The sequence below is a fragment of the Sapajus apella genome, unplaced genomic scaffold (assembly GCF_009761245.1).
Source record: "Sapajus apella isolate SASKATOON/1434 unplaced genomic scaffold, GSC_monkey_1.0 scaffold32, whole genome shotgun sequence".
Taxonomy (NCBI): domain Eukaryota; kingdom Metazoa; phylum Chordata; class Mammalia; order Primates; family Cebidae; genus Sapajus; species Sapajus apella.
Genome location: NW_022436972.1, coordinates 14502220 through 14516342, shown reverse-complemented (window position 1 = coordinate 14516342; position 14123 = coordinate 14502220). Strand labels below are relative to the sequence as shown.

Sequence of the window (14123 nt, the reverse complement as noted above, 5' to 3'; positions counted from 1 at the left end):
AGCCTAATGGGGTTTACCAGGTGCACATCCTTCTGTTAAACAGCAAGTAGGCCCCAAGCCATGGACAAATGGCTACTGTATGGATTACAGATTTCCTGTTGATGTCCACACTTCATGAGGTTGATTGCCACAGGGGCATCACAGAAGCTAAGCAACTTAAAACCCTGCCTGAAAAACAATCCTCCTGAACGCAATGATAATCTCAGTTATCTAAAGGGGCCACAGCCCATCAAGCCTCCTAAAGGCCTGGAAGGTCAGTTCCTTTCCTCACTCTTCTTAGGCAAAACAGAGGTGCGCTTCATGTCACAGGGAGGGTGTGTACTTTACATCTTCCAGCCACGAACCACAGCATTTTCCTCCTGCATCACAGAAGAGATAGAACAGAGGGAGGAGAAATACTAGCCATCTCTTTACACTTCCATGGTAGAGTTGCCACTGTTTTATAAACTTCCTTTGAAGCGTGCTGAATGGTTTCTGTCAGTGCCTATACACCAGGACACTCCAGTCTTCAAATCCACAGCAGCTTTGCAGAAACCATCTGTGTCACATTATAACAACACATTTCTACCTTGGGCCATTCACTGCAGTGAGAGGCACACGCTGTAGTCTATGAATCCTGAAGAACAATGTTCTACCACAAAAAGTCATATAGGGCCGCATATACATTTTTTTAAATTCAAATGTTCTAAATTGACTGATCCTTTTAGCCACTAACTGCAAATAAGGGTAGAAACATCAATTTTAAAAACAACGATATCTTTATTGATAATGTCAGACCAAATGAGGTGGCAGCCAATGAACGCACCAACAAAAGACGCAGGTATTAGATCCATTTTATAAACAAGGCAACTTATTCCTTCAAGCTTGTTATTTTCATAAACTGGCAAGATGGATGAGAACTAAAAAAAGAATGATATGTTATTAATTCTGTAACACCTTAAAGAATGTTCTCTAAGAGACAGGTAGCAGTGGCAGTAGAACTCAGCTTTGGCACCCAGACAGAAAAGGAAGATGGAATTCCCGGGCACAGTCCTAAATGGCCGACAAACTTTGCATGTTGTGTTCAACTTCCCTTACAAGGAATAAAATGTTACACACACACACACACACACACACACACACACACACACACACACATCATATGACCTTGTGCATGTAATGTCTGCAAATCTACAGAAACACACAGAAGCCAGGCGCGGTGGCTCATGCCTGTAATCCCAGCACTTTGGGAGGCTGAGGCAGGCGGATCACGAGGTCAGGAGTTCAAGACCAGTCTGATCAACATGGTGAAACCCTGTCTCTACTAAAAACACAAAAATTACCCAGGTGCAGTGGTGGGCACCTGTAATCCCAGCTCTTCAGGGGGCTGAGGCAGGATAATCACTTGAACTTGGGAGGCAGAGGCTGCTATGAGCCAAGATCATGCCACTGCACTCCAGCCTGGGCAACAGAGTGAGACTCCGTCTCAAAAAAAAAAAAAAAAAAAAAACATAGAAAACAATCAGAAGCATAAACACTAAACCACTGTGAATAATTGTTCCCTGTGAAGGCAGGTACAGGGATATGAGGCCACTGGGGCTGGGGTAGGGAGGAATGTGCCAGAAGCAGGTGTGGGATGTATTTTTTTTTTTTTTAAATAGAGATGGGGTGTCACCATGTTGGCCAGGCTGGTTTCGAACTCCTAACCTCAGGTGATCCACCCACCTCAGCCTCCCAAAGTGCTGGGATTACATGCGTGAGCCACTGTGCCCCACCTCAAGGGATGTATTTTTATTTCCACTGTATACCCAATTATTGCCTTGCCTTTTCCCCTGTTAGCAGGTTTTACCATTATAATGTTAAACTTCTTTTTTAAAACCTTTTAAAATTCAAGAAGTATTATTTGAAATGAGAAGTAGTTTGCTTTCCAAAAGTCCAGAGATTTTTAAAAAGTTGCATGTAGGGGATAGATAAGCAGAAAGGAGCAAGTCTACCAGGAAGCAAACGAAAAAAGGAGAGAGATTATGTGATGGTGGTAGGTAATATTTTTTCTCTTTTGGAATATTTTTTTTATAAATTACAAAAGCAACTTCGCAGAAAAATTAGATCACAGAGAAAAGACAATCATTAGTCATTATAAACAACTGCGGAACTTCCAGCCCAACAATGGTTAGTATTTGGGAGCTTTTAAGTATATGCCTATATACATAAGCATGTGTGCATGTACACACATTTCACATGGCTGCAATATTCGGGCGCATTAAGTGAACACTTCACATTTTGACATAAGCATTCTTTCTGTTACCATTTGGTCTTCAGAACTCTCATTTTCGCAGCTGAATTATATTCTACAGAGTAGGCTACATCAAACCATATTTCTCTGTGTCTTGTTTTTGGATATTTACTTTTCATTCACAACTAATCCTAAGAGACATTTCTCTCTGTGAAAAGTGCTTTGTTTCAGGCATCACATAGATCTCTTGGAATAGTTATTTACTTAAAAAGCGTAAGCAATTTTTTGGGTTTGAGGTAAAATTGACTTCTAAATGAGCTGTATCTATTTCCAGCGCCACCAGCAATATGAGAGTGCCAGTTGTACCACACTGAACCACCACTGGGTGGCAGAAAGGCTAATGCATTTTTATCACTCCCATAGGTAAAGGTGGAAATGAATTATTTTAATTTACATTTTTGATTGCCAGTGATATTGCCAATTCTGTCTAGGCTTGTTTCCCAGTGGTATGTTCCCCTTTGTGATCTGGTTTTTACGACCCATGATATGGATTTATTTCAATTCAGATCAAGCCCACAAAGAAAGCTGCAATGTGAGAAAATAGCAGCGGATCTGCTTTTTGATTCACAGAACTCCCTGTGTGAATTTGCAGATTCAAATATGCTACAAAAGACCTATTTACTATTATGGTGGGGACTTGAACAACTCACAAAACTCAATTGCATGTTCCTTGGAGCCCTTTGAAGTGGTAGCTCTTCCAAGAGAGGGTCCCTCAACAGCAGGAGATGCCCAGTAGAGCAAATACATAGTAATGACGGACTCATGTCAATGCAATCCATTTAATGGATTTCTATACCTCCTAAGTACTAAGAAAATGCACATTTTTTTCTTATTTGTTAAGAGTTTTCTTATTTGTTAGAAATCTGAAACAGGAAGAGATTAGGGTAACAGGCTGGGCAGTGCCTTCTCTCCAGTGTGATCAAGCAGTGACTTAGAAGTTCATCCTTGTGCATGCTAAGACGGTGTGTCTCACACCTAGAAGGCCAGTGATAGTAGCCCCTGCTGCTTCCTCTCCTGGCAGCTGAGTGATAATAAAGGGTGCCATGGGAATTAATCAATAATTGCCAAATGACATGCTCAACGCACTTTCAATTCTCAGTCCAATGGATCCATCTCAGTGGTTCTCCACCAGAGGTGATCTGACCCCCAAGGCACATTTGGCAATATGTGGAAACATTTTTAATAGTCATGGCTGGGGCAGGGCTGTGGATAAAGAGACCAGAGATGCTGCAAAACACAAGGAGCAGGGCAGTGCCCAAAAACAGAGTTATCTGCTCCAAAATGTCAATAGGACTAGGTCTGAGAAACCTTCTATGTCTAATGTTCCCAGTTTTAGAGTTCAAATTTGTAAAATTCGACTTTATTTTTAACCTCTGATTTGTTTCATGAATCAACAGTGAACATATATATGTGACTATGATTTTACTGATTGGCTTGGTAAATTATTTCTTCCTAAATCAGCTGTGAGGAATAACTCACTGCTTGGTTTTGAATAACATTTAATATTAGACATTAACCATCCCCATACCTGTTCCTTCCAAGCAGATGTTAAGTAGCATTGTTGAATATTTCCAACAAACATTTCGGGTGCTCAGGACACAGTCCTCTCTTATCTGCAGCTCTCTATGTAACCTGTGCTGTTTTCTCTCCTAGCTATGTCCGCGTGCACGAATCCAGCCGAGGTTACTGATACCTACTGTGTTCCAGTCATTCCACAACCTCCCTAGAATGCCTTCATTGTTTTTCTCCTAGGAAATGGAAAATGCGCTTCCTTTGAGCTCTACCACCCCTTTAAATTGACCAAGTCAAAGCCACTTGCTCAGAGCCCAACAAGTAAAACGTGGAGGTGACGTCCGTGGTCCCCACTCGCTGTCCTGCAGCCGCCAGGTTGTTTCTAACAGTCCCTCAAACTTGCTTCCACCCTGTAATTCATTATTGCTTTACGATTATCCTCCTCTTTCGAAAACCCATTTCCCTTAGCCTCAAGGAAGATTGTTTTCTTTCCCTCCACACAATCAAGAAGAGCACTTCCACAATACAGTCATTTTCTTTCCAGGAAGCATAAATCAGCACATCGGCATCTTCCTAGGAATTATTCCAAGAAACCCTCTGCTAGGACTGTCTCTCCGACTTCACAGGCTGCCCAGGGCTGCCAGACTCACCTGAGCTGAGCCGAGTGGGATCCAGAACCAGGCAGCACTCGGCCCCTCTGGGGTCCCGGTGTCCAGGGCTGACTCTGTGGGGGCTCCTCTTCACTTGGGGCTCCCACTCCCTGTCGCACGCTTTCTTTCTCCCTTTCCTGAAATGCAGCAGCAACTCGTGGCTTTTCCTCTAAGGGGCGGGTTCTCTCCATTTCCCACTCCCACGTGTGGGGAGAGCAGCCCCACCGCCGGCTCATACCCCTGCAGTGTGCCCGGGGCCCGCCGGGGGGCAGCAGAGCGACCCCAGGAGCTGTGGAAAAATGGCCGACCCCTCAGAGTTAGGAATTGTCGCGGAAAACTTTTCATTTCAGTCCCTTAGCCACTAAACCTAGGGATTTACTTCTGGTGCGAGCCCCTTCTCACCCCTTGCCCTCCCTGCGTGCTGGTGGCACATGAGGGAGAGTGGACCGAGCAGCGGCTGCTTAGGAAAGTGGGTGCAAGTACTCAAAGTGGGCTGAGGATATGAGGTGCGCTATGGACTTGAGGACTGCCACGCAGAAAAGGGCTTCAGTTGATTCCGGGTGATTCTAGACGCCAGCTCTGAGACAGAGTGAAGTTACAGGGAGGCCAAATTGTGCCCCATGTCATCAGCTTTCTCACAGTGGCCTTCCTAGTCCTGAAGCAGGCTGCTGTGTGACCTGTTGTGTGTTGGTAGCAAGCACCTAATAGTAGAAGTTCTCGACTGCTGATTTATAAGAAGTGCCAGAGATTCTTTATTGAAATGCAGATTCCTGTACCACCTCCCAAAGATTCTGAATCTGTAGGTCCAGCCTGGGCCCAGGAATCTGCAGTTGAGACTCTGGTAAGCTTCCTGCAGATGCTCCATGGACCACAGTTTGAGAAACTGGCGCCACATGACATTAAATGCCACATGGCATTCTCCAACCCTGGCATGCAGATTTTTGTTGTCATTTTGGTGGAAAAGGCCAGTCTACTGAGGAGGGACTGGGTGAGGCGAGAGCAGAGCCTGTGATGCAAAATGTAAGGAGCTGCTCCCTCAGAGGCCACCCCTGCACTTGCACGGCCCTGGGAGGGCACCTTGTTAAGCCTTGTGCCTCCGGCCACTTTCTCCGATCACTCTAGGGCTGGCCCTGCCACTCTCCCAGTCCTGAATCCAAGCTGACCACTTCACACCACAGGACAGGTGGGGCAGAGGAGCAAGGAGAGAGGGCATACAGTTACAGTCACGAGCCACATAACGTTTCAGTCAATGATGGACCATGTGGATGGTGGTTCCTTAAGATTATAATGGAACTAAAAACTTCCTATCACCTAGTGATGTCATAGTAGTTGCAATGTTGTAGTGCAACACATTATTCATGTGTTTGTGGTGATGTTGGTGTAAACAAACCTACTGCACTGCCAGTCATATAAAAGTATAGCACACACAATTGTGTATAGTACATACTTTACAGTAATAAAAAACAATCAGGTCCCTACTTTATATATTGACTATATTATACTTTTTATCATTAGAGTATACGCCTACTTATAAAAAAAATGGTTAACTGTAAAAAGCCTCAGGTGTGTAGGCTAGGAACAATAGGCTGGACTTATGACAGTCTAATGCCTGATGCTCTGAGGGTTGAACAGTTTCATGCCAAAACCTTCTCCCATCCTCACCCCCATGAAACTGGTCTCTGGTGCCAAAAAGGTTGGGGAGCACTGGGTGTGTAGTAGGCTATACCATGTGAGTTTGTGTGAGTACATTCTATGATGTTCACACAATGGCCAAATTGCCTAATGACACATTTCTCAGAACATATCCCCATTGTTCAGTGATGCATGATGGTACTTGAATCTTATATCACATTAAGTGAGCAGAAGCAGAGTGACTATGAGCAGTGAGGTCAGAGCCTTAAGCCCTCCCTGCTACAATGGTGGCATCTGGGAGCACACAGTGATCGAGAGCCTGCCCTGGACCTGGCCAAAAAGGGACAGTAGTCCTTTCTGAGCACATTTTAGCCCAGACATCAAAACAAAGAAAATTTCTGGTTATGGGGACAGTCTTCCTGGAAGTTCAGGAAGGGAGAAAATAATGGCAGGTCATTCAGGAGCTTTTCCACATGTCCCCAAAGATGCAGCAAAATTTTTCATCAAAGAATATTTTTCTGTCAAACCAGACAACTGTATTTGTGAGTGCAGAAACAGGAGATTTTTGTAGGGGAGAAAGTAGGAGTGATTGGAAAGTGATTATGAGACTCCAAAGCTAATGATAAATGATAGTCATAATAATCACTGTCAGTTAGGAAAACAGGGAATATGATATGGGGAATTAGTTACAAGAGCCATGGAAGAGCTGAAAAATCACTCACAGTGTAGGTGGAGTAACCCAGAGATTAACAATTGACAATGGGGGAGGAGATCCAAGATGGCCGTTTAGGAACAGCTCAGGATTGCAGCTCCCAGTGAAAGCGCAGAGGGTGAGTGGACGCCGCGTTTTTATTGCCCACAGACTAGGAAATTCCCGGGCAGAGGTGCTCCACGGTCGCCAGCGCGGCTGTTGTGGCCAGCGCTGCTGTGCCGGCCAGCGCCGCTGCTCTGCCCGGCGCGGCTGCTTTGTTGGCGCCCCGGAGCCGCGGTTCTCCGTACAAAATACACCGGTCCGGGTGCCCTTTTGGCTGGCGATTGGAGCCACGGGAAGTCGCCCATATGCTGGTTCAAAAAGGGGACTGAGCAGAGAACCAGGACAGTAGATTCCAGGGCAAAAAAAAAAAGAAAAAAAAGCGCCACAAACCTCAGTGCCGCTGTTTAAGCCAGCGCAGTGAGTGGCCGCAGGGGAAAACAAACAGACCCCGGCGCCTCTTCAACAGGCGACTGGAACACCAACTTAAAAAAGGCTCTGAGGCAGGGAGCCAGGCGATCAGGCTCGGCTGGCCCCACCCCCACAAAAGAACAGCAACCAGAAACTCTGGATTGAGAATTTCACAGCAAGCGCAGCTGAACCCGGGACAGTCCAGCTCTGTGGGGGAGGGGCGTCCACCATTACCGAGGCAGCCCGCCGTTGCCAAGGCAACCCGCCATTGCTGAGGCAGCCCGCCGTTGCCAAGGCAACCCACCACAGCAGAGACTCCGCCCCAACAGAGGCGGGCCACCATCCCCAAAGCAGTTCTAACTACACCCATATAAACAGGACTGCAGGGAAGTTCACTCGGCAGCGGGGCGCAGCCCACAGCAGCTCAGCAAAGCTGCTATAGGCCGACAGTGACTAGGCTGCCTCCTTGCTGGGCTGGGCAGGTCTGAAGGAAAAAAAGAAAAAAAAAAAAAAAAGAAGGCAGCAGCATAACGGAAACTCATAAATAAAGCCCTAAATCCCTGGGACAGAGCACCTGGGAACAAAAAGCAGTTTATGAGTTCTGCTGCAGCAGACCTAAAAGTACCTGCCCAGCAGCTCTGAATGAACAACAACAGAGCTCACAGCTCACCATTTGAGCTCCTATAAAGAAAAGACCGTCTCCTCAAGCAGCTCCCTGACCCCTATATATCCAAAAAGACACCTCATAGAGGAGAGATCAGATTGACACTAGGCGGGTATCCTTCTGGGACAAAGACAGAAGAAGAAGAAAACTGGTAACAACCCTTGCTGTTCAACAGCTGCTGCAGGTGAACCCCAGGCAAGCAGGGCTTGGAGTGAACCTCAGCAGACCTACAGCAGAGGGGCCAGGCTGTCAGAAGGAAAACCAAGAAGCAGAAATAACCTCATCATCAACAAACAGAACGTCAATCTGAAAGATTTGAGACCCAATCTGAAAGCCAGCAACTACAAAGTCGACAGGTGGATAAATCCTTAAGGATGGGAAGAAACCGGCGCAAAAAGGATGAAAACACCCGAAACCAGAACACCTCTCCTCCTAAAAGGGATCACAACTCCTCGCCAGCAAGGGAACAAGGTTGGATGGAGAATGAGTGTGATGAAATGACAGAATCAGAATTCAGAAGGTGGGTAGTAAGAAACTTCTGTGAACTTAAAGAACATGTTCTAACCAAATGCAAAGAAACTAAGAACCTTGAAAAAAGATTTGACGAAATGCTAACAAGAATGGACAAAATAGAAAGGAATATAAGTGAATTGATGGAGCTGAAAACTGCAACATGAGAACTTCGTGAAGCATGCACAAGTATCAACAGCCGAATTGACCAAGCAGAAGAAAGGATATCAGAGGTCGAAGATCAACTCAATGAAATAAAACGGGAAGGCAAGACTGGAGAAAAAAGGGTAAAAAGGAATGAACAAAGTCTCCAAGAAATGTGGGACTATGTGAAAAGACCTAATCTACGTTTGATAGGCGTACCCGAATGTGATGAAGAGAATGAATCCAAGCTGGAAAATACTCTGCAGGATATTATCCAGGAAAACTTCCCCAACCTAGCAAGGCAGGCAAACATTCAAGTCCAGGAAATACAGAGAACACCACAAAGATATTCGTCAAGAAGAGCAACCCCAAGGCACATAATCGTCAGATTTACCAGGGTCGAAATGAAGGAGAAAATACTAAGGGCAGCCAGAGAGAAAGGTCGGGTTACCCACAAAGGGAAGCCCATCAGACTCACAGCAGATCTCTCAGCAGAAACCCTACAAGCCAGAAGAGAATGGGGGCCAATATTCAACATCCTTAAAGAAAAGAACTTTCAACCCAGAATCTCCTATCCAGCCAAACTAAGCTTCATAAGTGAAGGAAAAATAAAATCCTTTGGGAACATGCAAGTACTCAGTGATTTCGTCACCACCAGGCCAGCTCTACAAGAGCTCCTGAAAGAGGCTCTACACATATAAAGGAACAACAAGTACCAGCTCAACTAAAGGGCAAAACAGCCAGCTAGCACCAAAATGGCAGTATCAAATTCACACATAACAATATTAACCCTAAATGTAAATGGACTAAATGCCCCAATCAAAAGACACAGACTGGCAAATTGGATAAAAAGACAAAACCCATCGGTGTGCTGTATCCAGGAAACCCATCTCACATGCAAGGATACACAAAGGCTCAAAATAAAGGGATGGAGGAAGATTTACCAAGCAAATGGAGAGCAAAAAAAAGCAGGAGTTGCAATTCTCATCTCTGATAAATTAGACTTTAAAGCAACAAAGATCATAAGAGACAAAGAGGGACATTACATAATGGTAAAAGGATCAATGCAACAAGAAGAGCTAACGATCCTAAATATATACGCACCCAATACAGGAGCACCCAGATACATAAGGCAAGTTCTTAATGACTTACAAAGGGACTTAGACTCCCACACAATAATAGTGGGAGACTTTAACACCCCATTGTCAACATTAGACAGATCAACCAGACAGAAAATTAACAAGGATATCCAGGACTTGAACTCAGACCTGGACCAAGCAAACCTAATAGACATTTACAGATCTCTCCACCCCAAATCCACAGAATATACATTCTTCTCAGCACCACATCACACCTACTCTAAAATTGACCACATAATTGGGAGTAAATCACTCCTCAGCAAATGCAAAAGAACGGAAATCGTAACAAACAGTCTCTCAGACCACAGTGCAATCAAGTTAGAACTCAGAATTCAAAAACTAACTCAGAACCGCACAGCTTCATGGAAACTGAACAACTTGCTCTTGAATGTTGACTGGATAAACAATGAAATGAAGGCAGAAATAAAGATGTTCTTCAAAACCAACGAGAATGAAGACACAACATACCAAAATCTCTGGGACACATTTAAAGCAGTATCTAGAGGAAAATATATAGCAATAAGTGCCCACATGAGAAGCAAGGAGAGATCAAAAATTGACACCCTATCGTCAAAACTGAAAGAGCTAGAGAAGCAAGATCAAAAAAACTCAAAGTCTAGCAGAAGACAAGAAATAGCTAAGATCAGAGCAGAACTGAAGGAGATAGAGACACAAAAAACCCTTCAAAAAATCAATAAATCCAGGAGCTGGTTTTTTGAAAAGATCAACAAAATAGACAGACCACTAGCCAGATTAATAAAAAAGAAAAGAGAGAATAACCAAATTGATGCAATAAAAAACGATAAAGGGGATATCACCACAGATTCCACAGAAATTCAAACCATCATCAGAGATTATTACAAACAACTCTATGCACACAAACTAATAAACCTGGAAGAAATGGATAAATTCCTGGACACTTGCCTCCTGCCAAGCCTAAACCAGGAAGAAGCCGAAACCCTGAACAGACCCATAACAAGGTCTGAAGTTGAGGCAGCAATTAAGAGCTTACCACCCAAAAAAAGCCCAGGTCCAGATGGGTTCACAGCTGAATTCTACCAGACATACAAAGAGGAGCTGGTACCATTTCTTCTGAAACTATTCCAAACAATACAAAAAGAGGGAATTCTTCCCAAATCATTTTATGAGACCAACATCATCCTGATTCCAAAACCCGGCAGAGACTCAACAAGAAAAGAAAACTTCAGGCCAATATCCATGATGAACATAGATGCAAAAATCTTCAATAAAATACTGACAAGCCGATTGCAACAGCACATCAAAAAGCTTATCCACCATGATCAAGTAGGCTTCATCCCGGGGATGCAAGGCTGGTTCCACATACGCAAGTCTATAAACGTAATTCACCACATAAACAGAACCAAAGACAAAAACCACATGATTATCTCAATTGATGCAGAGAAGGCCTTTGACAAAATTCAACAGCCCTTTATGCTAAAAACACTCAGTAAGCTAGGTATCGATGGAACGTATCTCAAAATAATAAAAGCTATTTATGACAAACCAACAGCCAATATCATACTGAATGGGCAAAAACTGGAAGCATTCCCCTTGAAATGTGGCACCAGACAAGGATGCCCGCTCTCACCACTGCTATTTAATATAGTATTAGAAATTCTAGTCAGAGCAATCAGGCAAGAAAAAGAAATAAAGGGCATTCAAATAGGAAAGGAGGAAGTCAAATTGTCTCTATTTGCAGACGACATGATTGTATATCTAGAAGACCCCATCGTCTCAGCCCCAAACCTCCTGAAACTGATAAGCAAGTTCAGCAAAGTCTCAGGATACAAAATCAATGTGCAAAAATCACATGCATTCCTATACACCAGTAACAGACTTAAAGAGAGCCAAATCAAGAACAAACTTCCATTCACAATTGCCACAAAGAGAATAAAATACCTAGGAATACAACTAACAAGGAATGTAAAGGACCTCTTCAAGGAGAACTACAAGCCACTGCTCAACGAAATAAGAGAGGACACAAACAGATGGAGAAACATCCCATGTTCATGGTTAGGAAGAATCAATATCGTGAAAATGGCCATACTGCCCAAAGTAATTTACAGATTCAATGCTATCCCCATCAAGCTACCAATGACCTTCTTTGCAGAACTGGAAAAAACCACCTTAAACTTCATATGGAACCAAAAGAGAGCCCGCATAGCCAAGTCAATTCTAAGCAAAAAGAACAAAGCTACCAGACTTCAAACTATACTACAAGGCTACAGTAATCAAAACAGCATGGTACTGGTACCAAAACAGAGATATAGACCAATGGAACAGAACAGAGGTCTCGGAGGCAACACAACATATCTACAACCATCTGATCTTTGACAAACCAGTCAAAAACAAGCAATGGGGAAAGGATTCCCTGTTCAATAAATGGTGTTGGGAAAGCTGGCTAGCCATGTGCAGAAAGCAGAAACTGGACCCCTTCCTGACACCTTACACTAAAATTAACTCCAGATGGATTAAAGACTTAAACATAAGACCTAACACCATAAAAACCCTAGAAGAAAATCTAGGCAAAACCATTCAGGACGTAGGTGAAGGCAAGGACTTCATGACCAAAACGCCAAACGCATTGACAACAAAAGCCAAAATAGACAAATGGGACCTAATCAAACTCCACAGCTTCTGCACAGCAAAAGAAACAATCATTAGAGTGAATCGGCAACCAACAGATTGGGAAAAAATTTTTGCAGTTTACCCATCTGACAAAGGGCTGATATCCAAAATTTACAAAGAACTAAAGCAGATTTACAAGAAAAAAACTAACAAGCCCATTCAAAAGTGGGCAAAGGATATGAACAGACACTTCTCAAAAGAAGACATACGTGAGGCCAACAAACATATGAAAAAATGCTCATCATCACTGGTCATCAGAGAAATGCAAATCAAAACTACACTGAGATACCATCTCACGCCGGTTAGAATGGCGATCATTAAAAAATCTGGAGACAACAGATGCTGGAGAGGATGTGGAGAAATAGGAACGCTTTTGCACTGTTGGTGGGAGTGTAAATTAGTGCAACCATTGTGGAAGACAGTGTGGCGATTCCTCAAGGACCTAGAAATAGAAATTCCATTTGACCCAGCAATCCCATTACTGGGTATATATCCAAAGGATTACAAATCGTTCTACTATAAGGACACGTGTACACGAATGTTCATTGCAGCACTGTTTACAATAGCAAAGACATGGAACCAACCCAAATGCCCATCGACGATAGACTGGATAGGGAAAATGTGGCACATATACACCATGGAATATTATGCAGCCATCAGAAACGATGAGTTTGGGTCCTTTGTAGGGACATGGATGAACCTGGAAACCATCATTCTCAGCAAACTGACAGAAGAGCAGAAGATCAAACACTGCATGTTCTCACTCATAGGCGGGTGTTGAGCAATGAGAACACATGGACACAGGGAGGGGAGCACTACATACTGGGGTCAGTTGGGGGGAAATAGGGGAGGGAGGGTGGGGGGTGGGAAGCTGGGGAGAGATAGCAAGGGGAGAAATGCCAGATGTAGGTGATGGGGAGGAAGGCAGCAAATCACACTGCCACGTGTGTTCCTATGCAACAATTTTGCATGTTCTTCACATGTACCCCAAAATGTAAAATGCAATAAAATAAATAAATGGGAAAAAAAAAAAAAAAAAAACAATTGACAATGGAAGCAGCTGCCAACCCTAGAGATGTGAGCGGAAAACTACCACTGGAAGTGCTGCCCAAAGCAAAGCAGGTGCGATTAATACCCCCACTGCACAGATGAGTAGCATGAGGTCCAGAGAGATTAAAGGCACATGGCTACGAGGCGTGTAATGAACTTAAACTCAGGCCATGTGATAGAGTCCACATGTGGCACCACTACACTATTCCCATATGAATAAAGGGCACATTGGGGGAGATGATAGTAGAATTGAGTGAAAGTTGAATTCAGAGTATAAATTTTTAATGCATGTTTTTAGTTGAGGTGGTTCTCCTGGTAAAAGTGAGTTCATTCATTCATTGAATGAATACTGCTGACTCCAAGCCAGATACTGTGAGTAAAAAGATTACTTAATAAAATCAAATGTATCCCATAAAGAATTTTGATTTTGTTGCAAAAGTAGTGAGTTAATGAGCATGTCCCTGAGTTTAATTACAAAGGCAACTGTGAGTTAATGAGGGTAGGCCTGACTTCTTGATGGAAGCTGTAGAAGTGGAGATACTAAAGTTGCCCAAAGACCAGGTTGTACACCCCAAAAGGAGTAATCAGAAAGCCGAGGGACATTGATGAGTGTTCACTCTCACTATTCCCAAAGACTGCGCAAAAGGTTGTCTTTGTTTTCATCTTTGCTTGTGTGTTATTCCCCAACAAATTAGTTCTGTGTAACCATCCTCATTCTTTGGATGCTTTTTTTGAAGCT

General features: G+C 43.6%; 1 protein-coding gene across 4 annotated transcripts in view; it reads right to left on the bottom strand.

Annotated features, from left to right (window-relative positions):
• TMEM272 (transmembrane protein 272) overlaps positions 1-4689 on the bottom strand; it is a 32094-nt gene extending 27405 nt beyond the window's left edge. Inside the window, exon 1 of one of the 4 annotated variants that reach the window (XM_032294554.1) lies at positions 4435-4689. The gene's annotated coding sequence lies outside the window, so the exon portion shown is untranslated. The remainder of the gene's footprint in view (positions 1-4434) is intronic. The other 3 variants (XM_032294555.1, XM_032294556.1, XM_032294557.1) reach the window with 3 other exon arrangements.
• Between the last annotated feature and the right edge of the window lie 9434 nt (positions 4690-14123).